Source organism: Hypanus sabinus, chromosome 10 (genome assembly GCF_030144855.1).
Source record: "Hypanus sabinus isolate sHypSab1 chromosome 10, sHypSab1.hap1, whole genome shotgun sequence".
In the NCBI taxonomy this organism is placed as follows: domain Eukaryota; kingdom Metazoa; phylum Chordata; class Chondrichthyes; order Myliobatiformes; family Dasyatidae; genus Hypanus; species Hypanus sabinus.
The window spans coordinates 166,988,973-167,004,409 of record NC_082715.1 but is presented as its reverse complement, the minus strand read 5'-3'; the positions used below and the strand labels follow the sequence as shown (position 1 = coordinate 167,004,409).

The 15,437-nt window shown below is 42.1% G+C and overlaps 2 non-coding genes across 2 annotated transcripts; one reads left to right on the top strand and one right to left on the bottom strand.

The window, feature by feature from the left end:
- Window positions 1-4,300: 4,300 nt before the first annotated feature.
- Window positions 4,301-4,382, bottom strand: trnas-gcu (transfer RNA serine (anticodon GCU)). The gene has a single exon. It is a non-coding gene; the product is annotated as a tRNA-Ser (tRNA).
- Window positions 4,383-11,819: 7,437 nt separating this feature from the next.
- trnar-ucg (transfer RNA arginine (anticodon UCG)) lies at window positions 11,820-11,908 on the top strand. The gene is given in 2 exon segments: window positions 11,820-11,856; window positions 11,873-11,908. It is a non-coding gene; the product is annotated as a tRNA-Arg (tRNA).
- The last annotated feature ends 3,529 nt before the right edge of the window (window positions 11,909-15,437 follow it).

The window sequence follows — 15,437 nt, the reverse complement described above, 5'->3', positions numbered from 1 at the left end:
GATTCGATAGGTCTCACGGACAAGGCTTCTGGACACGCAGTCTTGGAAGTAAAGGATTTTATTTACAGAAGGCAGACGTGGGACAATTGGAACAGGAGCAACAAACACGCGCACAATTTACAGTAGTCCGACTGGCAGTAAAAAAACACACGGACGATAACGGACATGGGAAAATTGCATGGGAACAACGTATACACACACACACACACACACACACACACGCACACACACACACACACACACACACACACACACACACACACACACACACACACACACACACACACACACACACACACACACAACCAAGGGAAAAGTCAATACGAAAGGAGACACCCCTTGACTCTGTGCAGGCACGGCCCTTCTGCTTAGGGACAATACTGAAACTCCTAATCCTATTCAATGCACTACTCACCAACATCAGGGTGGTCCCTCGGAGATAGCAAAATAGAGAGGGGGTCAAGCACACGTGGCTTCTTTCATCGTGTAGCACTTCTGATGAGTCCAGCCCAGGTGATTCACGGGGAAGCCAATGGCTCGGTGCCCGCCGAGTTAAGCTGCTTACAAAGGCCAATTGTCCGAGGCAAGGTTCAAAGCTAATTAAAGGGGCCAATGGTTACGTGTGCATTAACGGGCGAGGAGTGGTCAAACCTTGTTTGTCAGGTGGTATGTCTTTCCACCAGGTAATGGACACGTGGGCGTCACGACACCTCCAATACAAGGACCTGGACAGATTAAGAGACAGATGCAATATTACGTTGGGAAATGTAAGGTCGTGCGCTTAGGCAGACGCTACAAAGGTGTACTTTATTTTCTAAACGGGGAGGAAGTTCAGAAAACAGATGTGTAGAAGGAACTGGGAGACCTAGTACAGGATTCCTAAGAAGTTAACTTGCAGGTTGACTCAGTATTAACGAAGGGAAATGCAGTGACAGCTTGCATTTCGAGAGAACTGGAAAATGAAAACAAGGATGTAATGCTGAGCATAAGGTATTAGTCGGACCGCAGCTGTAATATAGTGAACATCTTGGGTCACTTAACCAAAAGCAGATGTGCTGGCATTGGAAAAGGCATAGAAGACGTTCGTGAGAATGATCCTGGGAATTAGAAGGTGACATAATAAGAGCGTTTAATGACTCTGGGCCTGAACTTGCTGTAGTCTGGGAGAATGACGCGGGGAGCCCATTGGAACTTATCGAATATTGAAAGGCCTGGAGACAGTGGACATGGAGAGGATGTTTTTTGTCGTGGAGAACTCTCGGAATAGAGGGAACAACCCCAGAACATAAGGACATCCTTTTAGTACAGTGATAAGGAGATACTTCTTTTCCTTTTTAAATCATTTTATTGATTTTAAACAAACATAAATGAAACATTGAATACAAAAAACTTGAGAGTACATAATTAATAGGTTAAGGTATAAATACAAATAGTTGATAATCCATATATAATAACCTCCCAAACTCATTGTGGTTACAGAAAATGGAAAAAAATAAGAACCACTCCCTCCAAAAAAAAAGCAAAAAAAAAACCTAACCAACATGGGCCATTGCATTATTACAAGTATACACGGTAGCGTCAATAACCCGCACCTCCATCCAAATAATTAAAGATGATAAGAATAAGGTTTAGGAACAGTCAGTTTAACTCATATGAAAATGTTGAATAAATGGTCTCCAAGTTTCTTCAAATTTAACTGAAGGGTCGAAGACAACACTTCTATTTTTTTTTTTCTAAACTCAAACAAGAAATAGTTTGAGAAAAACACTGAAATATAGTTGGGGGATTAAGTTCTTTCCAGTTCAATAGACTAGATATTGTAGCCAATAATGCGACAAATGTAATCATCCGCCGGGCTAAAATTAAAATTCTGCGGCAAAATAAATAAATATGGCCATTCAACGCTATCGAATGCTTTTTCAGCATCTAAGGAAATGACACATTCTGGTACTTTAGATAAAGGAGTATAAATTATGTTAATTAATATTCTAATGTTAAAGGAAGAAAAACGATTTTTAATAAATCCGGTCTGATCAGAAATAATTTTAGGTAAATATATTTTCTAATCTTCTGGTCAAATTTTTGGTAAAAAACTTGGAATCCGTAGTCAGCAAGGATATAGGATGCACATTCAGTGGGGTCTTTATCTTTTTTTAAGAATTAGAGAAATGGAGCCGTCATAAATAGGTTGTGGTAGCTTACCAACAGTTAACACATCTTTAAAAAAATCACAAAGCCAAGGAGAAAGTATAGAAGAAAAGGATTTTAAACAATTCCACAGTAAAACCATCCGGACCAGGTGCTTTACCTGAATTCATTGAGAAAATAGCTTCTTTTATTTCAATTTCCATACTAGGTGCATCTAGAAATACACAATCTTCCACCGTTAATTTCGGGATATTCAATTTTCTTAAAAATATCATCCAATATGGAAGAATCCTCAACAAATTCTGATTGATATAAAGAGTTATAACAATCTTGAAAGGCTTCATTTATCTCTTTATGATCAATGGTCGAAGGGCCTTCTCTTTTACGAATCTTAATGATTTGTCGTTTCACCGAAGCAGTTTTCAATTCATTAGCCAATAAATTCCCAGATTTATATCCATGTACATAAACCTGAGTCCTGGATTTAATTAAATGATTTTTAATCGAGGAGGATAACAACAAACTATGCTCCATTTGAAGTTCAACTCTCTTTTTATGAAGTTCATTACTAGGGGGCCATTGAATATATCTTATCAATTTCTTTAATTTTATCAACCAATCTAAGTATTTCAGTGTTAATCCGTTTCTGAACTCCAGGAGAGTATGAAATAATTTGTCCGTGAATAAATGCTTTAAAAGTGCCCCGTAATATTCCACTAGAAATCTCTTCTGTAGAGTTTGCTGAAAAAGACAATCCAATTTGTTGTTTAATAAAGTTGAGAAAGTCTGAGTCCTGAAATAAAGTAGAGTTGAACCGCCAAGATTTAGCATTTGAAGATGAATCCATTCTCTTAATAGATAGCTTCAAAGCTGCATGGTCAGAGATGGTAATGGAATCATATTTACAATCAATAACGTCCGTAAGTAAACGATGGTCAATAAAGAATACTTCGGGACTGTAGTCTTCCAGAATACGAAATTTGAAATTTTGAAAGCTGATCATACCCTTTTTTCGGGCAGCCCGAATCAGACGTTCTTTAGTATGCGGATAATGAAGTCGGAGAATCACTGGCCGTGGTTTCGCACCTGGAGCTGTTTGAATACGAGAGATGCAATGTGCGCGGTCGACTACTGGAGGAGTATCCAGAACTTCTGAGCCGAAGGCGTCCATTAGAAATTTAGAGAAAAATACAGTCGGATCACCCTTCTCAAAATTTTTGCAGAAGCCCAATTATCCGGAGGTTCTGTCTTCGAGACCAGTTTTCAAGATCAGTAAGTTTGGATTTATAAAGTTCCAGCAGTTGAGAAGTCGAAGATAGGTTTTGTTCCAAAGTTTCAATTTTGCGATCTCTCTGGCGAGCGGCATCTTTGAGAGCTAAAATTCTTGCATGTTGTTGTTGAGTATCCGATGTGAGTGATTTAAGTTTTGCATTGATCATCTTTAAAGTTTTATCGAGCACAGAAAGCTTAGGGGTGAGTTTATTCTCCAGTTTCTCAAGTCTCTCGTCCATACGTTTTACAATTGCTTCCAAAGTTAACGGTTCTTTCGACAGTTTTGATTCCTTAGGTTCTCGTGGTTTAGACATTTTGACTAGTTGAAAAATAATTCAAACAGTCGAGAAAAAAATCATAAGTATTAACCACTTTAGAATAGGTATAGATAGGTCAGTTACGGGGTGATTGTACATAGAAGAAGAGTAAAAGAATTGGAGCAAAGCCTAAAACAGCCTCAACCCATAAGAGCCATCCTGAGACTCCTGGGATAAGGAGAGACATCTGTAGCCAGATGGTTGTGAATTTGTGGAATTTATTGTCCCGTATAGCTGTGGAGGCCAAGTCATTCTATATATTAAAAGAGATGATTGACAGATTCATGATCAGTGAGGGTGTCATATGAGACGAGGAGAAGGCGGGAGACTAAGGTTGAGAGCGATAATACATCAGCCATGCTGGCATGACAGTGCAGCTCCGATGGGTTGAATAGCCTCATTCCTCTCCTATTGTTATGGTATTGTGGCCGAATTTGGAGACAAAGTCCAATTGTGAACGTTGTTTCTCATGACTCACTAAAGCAAACTATCTGTCAAACCTTGAAGACTTGGACGTTTTAAAGTAATAGTTTCAATATATTGCCCCTCAGATAAAGAGGTCGCGACGAGGATGGGATTCGAACCCACGCGTGCAAAGCACAATGGATTAGCAGTCCATCGCCTTAACCTCTCGGCCACCTCGTCTGTTCTTCTGTCTCTTGTGTTCCAAAGTTCTGAATTTCTTCACAGCACACAATAATTCAGCTTAAGTTCCACACCTTTGTTTTCAGATTCCATTTCTATTTACTTTGCCTGTAATGCTTACCCGAATTCATGAACACGGGGTAGAAAGGCTCAGTGAGATAAGTGCTAACCACAGGAAAAACAGAACTAGCTCTTGTTGGCATTTCAAACGCCACTGCCGTGCTATGCCAAATTGATCGATTCCCTGCTTCTTAACTCTAAGAAACAATGTGTTTTGAGTTGTGCAGTGAGATAAAATTATATCGAATTAGGTATACGTCTAATAGCTTGCTTATCATATTGGTTGATTTCAAGAAAATGGATATTATCGTTAATTGTCATCTGACACCAAATCAACGGCGTTTCGTGTATTGGCAATTGCAAGAACCTGATAGCTATTAAATTACATAAACGCTGAAGCGCACTGAGCTCCGTCTGCGGCGGCAGATCTGAATATCCTAACCGGAACCGGCAGAAGTGCATGGCTGCTCGGTTCTGGTATATGCAAATAATATATGAAAAGAAGTCACGCTCTTGTCTAACAATGATGTTTTGAATGCACTGGACCATTTTGCTGATTCCACTCCCAGAATATAAGGCCGTCTCAAAAGTCAGTGGCGTGTGCATTTAAAGATGGCTTTTCACGTAAGAGAAACAGCGAAACCGAATATTAAATTTAAATGAAAGTTGCAAGAAGTAGTGATATTAACAACAATGCCCGAATGTGCATTTGGGATGAAACTGCCTTTTAAAATTACGTTTAGATCGGCCAGTAAATAATTCATCACGTGGTTATGTTGTGTTGGTGTTGAGCAGCGGAAATTGGCAGAAGCACAGGTGTGAGTGAGGAAACACTCACGACACTGCCAGCCTAACGGTTTTGGTTCCATTCTGTCACCCACTCTCTACAGCATGGTTGCCAAGTCTGAATCAAATGCACGCATGGGGATTAACCGAATTAATCTTCTGAGAAACGGTGCGAAATCTCACGTTTTTATTTTGGCAATATATGTTTTACTGGTCGCTTCTGATTTTTTTTTTCAAAAACACTTTCATAAACAAACGCTCTGGTGCCTTTCAAACTGCCGAGAGAAGCTTCTACGGCTCTGTCTCCGAACGTAAATTTTCGGAAAGCATTCCCCACCCCGCACTGATAATCACTTCTACCGCCTTGAACCCTCCTCCAGTTCTGGGACACCCGGATCGACTTCAGCACTCCTTATCCCTCCTCGAACCTTACTCCCTCTGAACGCAATGCCCCTCCACTCTCTGAAAACCAAACCCAAACTTTCCATCGAACCCGCTGATAAAGAGTTTGCTGTTGTAGCGTGACGAATTAATCTCTGTATATCTTGGACCAGGCGACATTTGTGAAGTAGTCCCTCCTCATACTCTTCCCTTGAAGAGGAACCAATCCAGACCATCAGAAAACTGTGTACTATATCATCACTGACGTTGGCTAATCTGGAGAACTTCTATCCACTCTCAAGAAACTCAAGCTTTCCTTAAGCAGATCGGCTCGCAACTAACCCCCAAGCAGGATTGTCAAATCTGCTTGTTCGGTGATGCCTATTGTATTTGCCAGTCCCTGCCCCACCTAACTCGTGCCTCGTACCTCGACTCCATATTATACCCTTTGCTTCAGCTGCTTCTCACCTACATTTGAGACCACTCTATGTTCTTGCTCTCCTCACTAACCTTCATTTCACTACCATAACAACCTCCTTTTCATTATGGATACCCAGCCCCTAGACACTTCCATCCCCAAACAAATAAATCTTTTAAAAGTCTCACCTTTCTTCTGAAGGAAAAAAAAACAACCACCAGGTCCCCTCTATCAACATCATTCCCCTATTTGGCAGAACTGGTCCTCGTCCTCTGAAATGTCTTCTTCAGCTGCTCCCCTTTCGCTAGATTCCATACTGTAATATTGTATCCGGTTCATGGGTCTGACAAGTCATACAGAAAACTCACCACGAATAGGTCCATTAATGATTTACGTTCAAACAGTAAAAATTTGAACGATCATTCATGTCCTCAAGTTACAGACACTACAAAGCTGAACACTCAACAAACGTGCTTAGTTAAAAGTGCATGCAGAGAAGTCCTTCACCGGCCACTGTTATATTATTTAATGTCTTGTTGGGGCAATTACCAGTATCGTTCCGATTGGCCCATAGTCGATGTAAAATATGTGTAGTGTTCTCGTGCAGTATGTCGAAATTCTGACTAAACACCAACTTAAACTGTAATCAATGAAGACAGAGTCGCAGTAAGTTTTACCGTTTACTGTTCACTTTTCTATATTAACGTATGGTGAAAACCGTTGATAAAATAATACAAAATGTATACAGTATCTGTTACATTCTTTTGACCATCCGCGCTCTTTTCTGTTACCGAGTGTCTTCAGCAGCCCGAGTGAGGGAGGGGTCGCGTCAAACCACCGCTGGGCTCCAGCCGCCCCCGCGTTTGAAATTGAAAAGCAGCCAGGTGCGCTGCTTCAACCGCCGCTTCCTTTAACAGAATCCGCGTTAATATTTTTACTTCAAATACTGTCATATGAACTTACGGCGTTGCTTCTATAATGTTTCTCTGTGGTTAGGCATGGAGTTCCACGATCATGCAGCACGCACAACCCCCACCTTTCTACCTGGTCCGAACCGGAACTGAACCTCAAGAGGCGGCGAAATCGGAGGTGACGACATCACATGCCGCAATACATCAAAGACAATGAACTTGACCTTTAACTTTAACTAGAAATAGTTGCAAACAACTTACTTAAAGCAGAAATGTAATAAAGTTAAATAAATGTCTTATGGGCAACACAGTCTGTATCACTGAAGTTGCAAAAATATCAGTCCAAATATATCCAGAGGTATCGGGAATGTAAGGGAGAACAATAAAAATAAAAGTTAAAACGTGTATATCGGAATTTCAGAGACAGATGGATGGCGAATTTGCGGTTGCATCGATGCGACTGTGTAGAAATTTATTCAGTTTGCGTTTTACTTGTAGATTCCTCTCATATTTGGCAGCGGTTGATGGCTTTCCCACTTCGGTCCAGATGTTGTGCCGCTGTTCGGCTGTTTCCTGAATCTCATTACGAGAAAATACACCGCTCGATCGGTCTTGGATATCAACTCTTTGCCCCATTAATCTATACCACGCTGTGTTTAATCGTTTCTTACATGCACACTGCAGGCAGGATTCAAAGTCACGCCCTTCAGAAAACACTCAACTCCCAGTTCAGAAGTTGCACAGTCAGCAGATTTGTTCTCTATCTCTGCGAAGCTATAGAATCTGAAAGAGGAACAGAAAGACTGAAACTGATAATCATCTCATCTTATCTCGACTTTCATGCAATTTTCCCTTGTAGTCGCATTTGCAGTGATCATTAAAGGAACAGCGGACTTTGGAATAGTTCTGAAAGGCTGGAAAACTGGAAATCTCACTCCGCTCTTTAAAGGGAGGGAGGGAAAAAGCAGGAAATTACATGGCTGTTAGTCTCCAGTGTTTAGGACGATGTTGTAGTCCTTTATTAAGGTAAAGCAAAAGTCTCGCGGCATATTATAAAATAGGCCGAGGTCAGCATGGTATTCTTCAAGGGAAATCAAGCCTGACAAATCTGTTGCAAGTCCTTGAGGAAATAACAGACAGGATAAATGACGGAGAGTCGGTGGTTGTTGCTTGCTTGGAAAACCAGAAGGAATTTGACCACACTCATGAGGTTGCTTAACAAGGGAAGAGCCCGTGGTATTACAGGAAATATACTAACATGGATAGAAAGGCAACACGAGTGAATCTGATCCTGTTGAAGGGTTTCGGCCCGAAACGTCGTTATTACCTCCTCCCATAGATGCTGTCTGGCCTGCTGAGTTCTGCCAGCATTTTGCGTTTTTTATTGACATAGATAAAAGATTGGCTGGATGGCTGGAGACAGCGGATGAGAATAAAGGGTGCGTTTATGAGGTTGGTTGCCGGTGACCAGTCAATAGACAATAGACAACAGACAATAGGTGCAGAAGTAGACCATTCGGCCCTTCGAGCCTGCATCGCCATTTTGAGATCATGGCTGATAATCTACTATCAATACCCGGTTCATGACTTGTTCCCATATCCCTTGATTCCCCTATCCATAAAATACCTATCTAGCTCCTTCTTGAAAGCATCCAGAGAATTGGCCTCCACTACCTTCTGAGGCAGCACATTCCAGACCCCCACAACTCTCTCGGAGAAGAAGTTTTTCCTTAACTCTGTCCTAAATGACCTACCCCTTATTCTCAAACCATGCCCTCTAGTACTGGACTCTCCCAGCATCTAGAACATATTTCCTGCCTCTATCTTGCCCAACCCCTTAATAATCTTATATGTTTCAATCAGATCCCCACTCAATCTCCTTAATTCCAGCGTGTACAAGCCCAGTCTCTCTAACCTCTCTGCGTAAGACAGTCCAGACATCCCATGAATTAACCTCGTGAATCTACGCTGCACATCCTCTAAAGCCAGAATGTCCTCCCTTAACCCTGAAGACAAAAACTGTACACAATACTCCAGGTGTGGTCTCACCAGGGGTCTGTACAAATGTAAGAGGATTTCCTTGCTCTTGTACTCAATTCTTTTTGTAATAAAGGCCAACATTCCATTAGCCTTCTTCACTGCCTGCTGCACTTTCTCATTCACCTTCAGTGACTGATGAACAAGGACTCTTAGATCTCTTTGTATTTCTCCCTTACCCAACTCTACACCGTTCAGATAATAATCTGCCTTCCTGTTCTTACTCCCAAAGTGGATAACCTCACACTTACTCACATTAAACGTCATCTGCCAAATATCTGCCCTCACACCCAGCCTATCCAAGTCACCCTCAATTTTCCTAACATCCTCATCACATGTCACACTGCCACCAGGCTCAGTATCATCAGCAAATTTGCTGAAGTTATTCTCAATGTCTTCATCTAAATTGTTGACGTAAATTTTAAACAGCTGTGGTCTCAATACCGAGCCCTGTGGCACTCCACTAGTCACCACCTGCCATTCCGAGAAACACCCATTCACCGCAACCCTTTGCTTTCTATCTGCCAAACAGTTTTCTATCCATGTCAATGTCTTCCCCGGATGCCATGAGCTTTGATTTTACCCAGCAATCTCCTATGTGGGACCTTATCAAATGCCTTCTGAAAATCGAGGTACACTACATCCAGTGGATCTTCCCCCGACTAACTTCCTTGTTACATCCTTGAAAAACTCCAACAGATTAGTCAAGCATGATTTACCCTTGGTAAATCCATGCTGGCTCGGCCCAATCCTATAACTGCTATCTAGATATGCCACTATATTATCCTTAATAATGGACTCTAGCATCTTCCCCACCACAGATGTCAGGCTGTCAGGTCGATAGTTCTCTGTTTTCTCCCTCCCTCCTTTCTTAAAAAGTGGGATAACATTAGCCATTCTCCAATCCTCAGGAACCGATCCTGAATCTAAGGAACATTGGAAAATGATTACCAATGCATCCGCAATTTTCAGGGCCACCTCCTGTAGTACCCTAGGGTGCAGACCATCTGGACCTGGGGATTTTTCAGCCTTCAGTCCCATCAGTCTTCTCATCACCGTTTCCTTCCTAATTTCAATCTGTTTCATTTCCTCTGTTACCCTATGTCCTTGGCCCGTCCATACATCTGGGAGATTGCTTGTGTCTTCCTTAGTGAAAACGGATCTAAAGTACTCATTAAATTCTTCTGCCATTTCTCTGTTTCCCATAACAATTTCACCCAATTCATTCTTCAAGGGCCCAATATTGTTCTAAACTATCTTCTTTCTCTTCACATACCTAAAAAAGCTTTTGCTATCTTCCTTTATATTCCTGTCTAGCTTGTGTTCGTACATCATTTTTCCTCCCCGTATTGCCTTTTTAGTTAAGTTCTGTTGTTCCTTAAAAACGTCCCAATCATCTGTCCTGCCACTCACCTTCGCTCTGTCATACTTCCTTTTGTTAATGCTATGTAATCTCTGATTTCCTTTGTCAACCACTGTGGCCCCTTTACCCCCTTTGAATCCTTCCTTCTCTGGGGGATGGACTGATTTTGCACCTTGTGCATTATTCCGAAGAATACCTGCTATTGCTGTTCCACTGTCTTTTCTGCAGGGCTATCCGTCCAGTCAACTTTGGCTAGCTCCTCCCTCATGGTTCCATAGTTTTCCCTGTTCAACTGCAACACTGACACCTCCGAGCTGTCCTTATCCTTCTCAAATTGCAGATAAAAACTTATCATATTATGATCACTACCTCCTAATGGCTCCTTCACTGCAAGATCGCTTATCAAATCCTGTTCATTACATAACACTAAATTCAGAATAGTCTTGTCCCTGGTCGGCTCTCGTACAAGCTGTTCCAAGAATGCATCCCGTAGGCACTCTACAGACTCCCTATCCTGTGGTCCAGCACCAACCTGATTCTCCCAGTTCACCTGCATGTTGAAATCCCCCATTACGACTGCGATATTACCTTTGCCACATGCCTATGTTAACTCCCTATTCAACTTGCACCCATTATCCATGCTACTGTTTGGTGGCCGGCAGACAACACCCATTTGGGTCCTTTTGCCCTTACTGTTCCTCAGTTCTATCCACACAGACTCTACTTCTCCTGACCCTATGCCCCCCCTTGCAAAGGACTGAATTTTATTCCTCACCAACAGGGCCACCCCACCACCTCTGCCCCCATTTCTGTCCCTACGATAGCACGTATACCCTTGTACATTCATTTCCCAGGTCTGATCTCCCTGCAGCCACGTCTCCGTTATCCCAACAACATCATAGTTACCGAGTCGGCTCTAGGCCACTTATTTATTTTTATCATACCTTTTGATTTCAGGAAAATAGATATTATAGGTTCTTGCCATCTGTTTCCAAAACAAAGAATTTTCATGTATTGACCACTGTGAGATCCTGATAGATACTAAATTGCAGGAAAGCTGAAGCGCACTTAACCACTGTCTGCGGCAACAGATCTGAATATCCTAACGCTTAACTGACACGAGCACATAGCTGCTCGGTTCTGGCATACGCAACTGATGGCTGAAATATGAAAAAACCTGCTCACGCACTCTCCATCAATGACGTACTGAATGTACTGGACCATTTTCGCCTAATCTAGTCCCGGAGTATAACCGCAACCGTCTGCTCCGCGTGCCTTAGAGAATAGCTTTCTATGTAGGAGAAAGAACAAAACAGAATATCAATGTTAAATGAACGTTGCAAACTGGGAATATGGATGTATTATCAGCAAAAGCCGTATATTCTTCTGCGATGAAAACACGGCGTTCCAAAAGTACTTTTAGTTCAGTCATTCTACACAGGACAGTTAGCAGATTTCTCTCTTATTTTCTTGCAAAATACGACCGTGTGGCCTAATGGATAAGGCGTCTGACTTCGGTGCTTTATTCTAAATCATCAGAAGATTGTAGGTTCAAGTCCTGTCACGGTCGTTTTACCAACCTGACGGCTTGGTTTCATTTTGCCATCCACACTCTGCAGCAGAGTTTCTCCATCTGAATCAACTGCTTGCATGGGAGTAAACTGATTACTCCGTCCTCCTGGGAAATGTAGCTAAATCTTTCATGTTCGTAATACGCAACATATAATTTTAAGTGTCGCGTCTGTGATTTTTTTTCTCTGCAAACGCTTTTGCAAATAATACGTTGGAGCTTGTCAAAATTTCTGGAGGAGGTATTGCTCGGAACGTGATGTGTGCTTCACATTCAGCTCCGTCTCCAACACTACCTTTTCGGTAAGAATTTCCCACCCGCACCGATCATCCTTTTCCCCGTATCGAACCCTCTTCCAACCGAGTGGTTCTCTGCCTTCAGTGTATCGTTTCATGTCCAATTGGCAACAGGACATCAATCGGCTCAACCAGAGCTCTCCTCACTCCTCCTTGAACTTTACTGCCTCTTAACGCACTGACCGTCTACACTCTCAACACCAATCCCAAGCTCTGCATCGAACCCAGTGACACAATGATTCCTGTTGTGGTGTGGCGGATTGACCTTTATATTGCTTAGAGCAGGCGGAACCTGTCAGATACTTCCTCATACCTTCATACTTCATCATAAGCAGAAAAAAATCAAAACCATCAGCAATCTGTCTCGGACACCATTGCTGAAATCACCAATTCTGGAGAACTCCTATCCACAGTCATCGTCACTAATCCTTTTCCCGGATCTTTTCGTTTCTGTTCCTACTAAAGATTTCCAAGTCTGATTGCCCAGGTTTTTGCCTTCGTTTTTGCCTGCTCCTGTCCTGATGATCTCCTGTCCTCAATCCTCGACTCTATTCTATATCCCTTGCTTCAGTCTATTCTCATGCTCGCGATCGTCTCCTTTACATTCATTTTCCTTACCCTGACCGTCTCATTGCCATCATGGCATCGCATTCCCGCTATACCTCTGTTCCGCACCAAGAAAATATTAAAACTCTCCGCGTTTTTCTCTAGGATATGACTAACCAGTTCCCCTCTATCACCACCATTCTCCATCTGGCAGAACTGGGATTAAGCCTCAGTAATTTCCCCTTCAGCTCATCTTAAGTTCTGTAAATTCAATGGGGAAGCATACGGGCTGGCATAGGCCACTGCTATCCCTGCCCTTAGCTATGTTTAAGAGTGCATGTTCCAGGATTTCCCATCTAATGTTCCCCAGATCTGCACCCGCTATATTGACGGCTGCATTAGTTTTATTTAATGCACTCATATTGAGCTCGTCAAGGTCATCAGCGTTATCTCCATCTACCAACCTGCCCTTACGTCTTTCGCTCGATGTGTATAAGACAAACGTGAGATCGAGACTGATTGTAGACTTCAGGAGAGAGAAACCGGAGGTCCGTGAGCCAGTCTTCATTGCAGGATCAGAGAAATTCAACACATTTTTGTCCTTGTTATTACAATTTTGATGGATCTGTCGTGGACGCAACATATAAATGCAATTGCAAGCAATGTTTGATAGCACCTCAACTTCCCTCGGAGTATGTTGATATATGGCAAGGCATCAATTTTTTGACAATATCTATATATGAATTGTGCAGAATGCACCATGGCCTGGCATGGAAACATGGAGTCTTCCACAAAAGGTAAACTTCCACAAAAGGTAGAGGATTCAATGCATGACATCACGGTTAAAACCCTCCCAACCATTGAAATTATCAATCGGAATGCTGTCGCAGGAAAACCACATCCATATAAAGAGATCGCAACCGCTCTTTTCTTCAGACCCCATCAGGTAGAAAGTACAAGAGTCTCGGGACTTGCAACAGTAAGTTGAAGGATAGTTACTACCCCTCAGACATCAGACTCTTGAATAAAAAGGGATTAATTCACTCTTTTGCTCATCCAGTTGAGATGTTGCCTCAGGGAATTATCTCACCTTAAAGAAACTTTGTCTTATTATTCGTTAACTCGTTATTTATTGCAATTTATTTATATTTGCATTTGCACAACTTGTTGTCTCCTGCACTCTAGTTAATCTTTCATAGATCCTGTTACAGTTACTATTCATTAGATTTGCTGAGAATGCCCGCAGGAAAATGAATCTCAGGGTTGGTATCAATGTACTGATATCTCAACGTACATACAATTAACATCAATATTCTGTGTCTGACAAAGTATCCCTTTGTAGTACATCGGAACATCCAGCCTCATTTGTTGAGGCACAAAAATGGTCTATCAATTAATCCACTATATTAATCACAGTCTGTCACAGCGGGGATTGCACTTGTCTGACATAGCCTGTTTGTAAATAATTTAAAAATCGTTATTCTGAATCTGCTTAAATCTCTCCCTGTGGGGTCGCTAAATGGTATTAAAACCCCAGATATTTGCTGCCTCAATATTTCATTCCAAGAGATCCACTGTAGCACTGACGAGCAAATCGCAAGACAGAGAAAGTGTCAGCAATATTAGATGGGTACCTCAGTGTGGAGAAAACATGGTACGTGTTGACTGCTGTCATTGGAGTTCCCGGTGTGTGAACAGAGGAATTCATCTTTGTCGTTTCTGCGTGATAAGCGCTGTGATCCTGTTTATAACCCTTTGACAAGCTTCCAACTTGATGCACGATTATCCGTTGGAGATACCGATCCTGTCAATTCAACATCCTGATTTTTCGAATATAATGACAGAAAATCTAAGCCAGGAATGGAAATGTTAGCATAAGATGCTTGTTTGATAGCTCTGGAAATTTGGAATTTCCACTGATGACGGGGTCCTCAGTGTAACCTTCGGAATGCTGAGAGCCCTAGACGCAGTAGATGTGGAATTACGTTGCATTTTCACCCTCTCCGGCAACTTCATCCTCCTGTGGATGACACCGTACGTAAATCTCGTATATTATCATATCTCCGGAACAGGATTCGATTTCAATGATTTTGCGACGGGATTTTGCTGAGTAATTTCAGCTGCTGCTCGAACACATTTATTTACGCAGTTTCTCAGTCAAAATTCAAGGAGCTGCTGATCAGCGCGGTGAAATATCAATTCATCTCTCTGTTTCAATAATAAACACCCATCCTGTGCACAAGTCAATGTCACCAATCCGGCAGCTCCGCAACATTAGGATAATATGTGTGTGTGTTTGTGTGTTGATGGGGGGCTGTGGCAATGCACCATTTTGGCGACTCGATACCTGATTCACCCCACTGGATATTAGTCAGAGAACTACTCCAGAAAGTCACCCACCCGTTGATTTGTGGAAGTGTCAGTCTATTCCCACTGACGACCACTGACCTCACATTCCAACGTTTTCTGAGAAGGGCGTGCTGTGAGGGGGCTGGGCGCTGGTCTGATGCTGGTGAGCTAATCCAATGTCAATTACAGTATTCTTGGAGATCTGATTGATTGACTGGCTAACATGAAAAACACCGGGCGGATTTTCGATAAATAGCAGTTCACATTCAATATTCTACGTGTATTCCCGCCATGAAAAGTACTGGAGTGTGGTGTAGTGAACTCGGAAATAAAGCCTT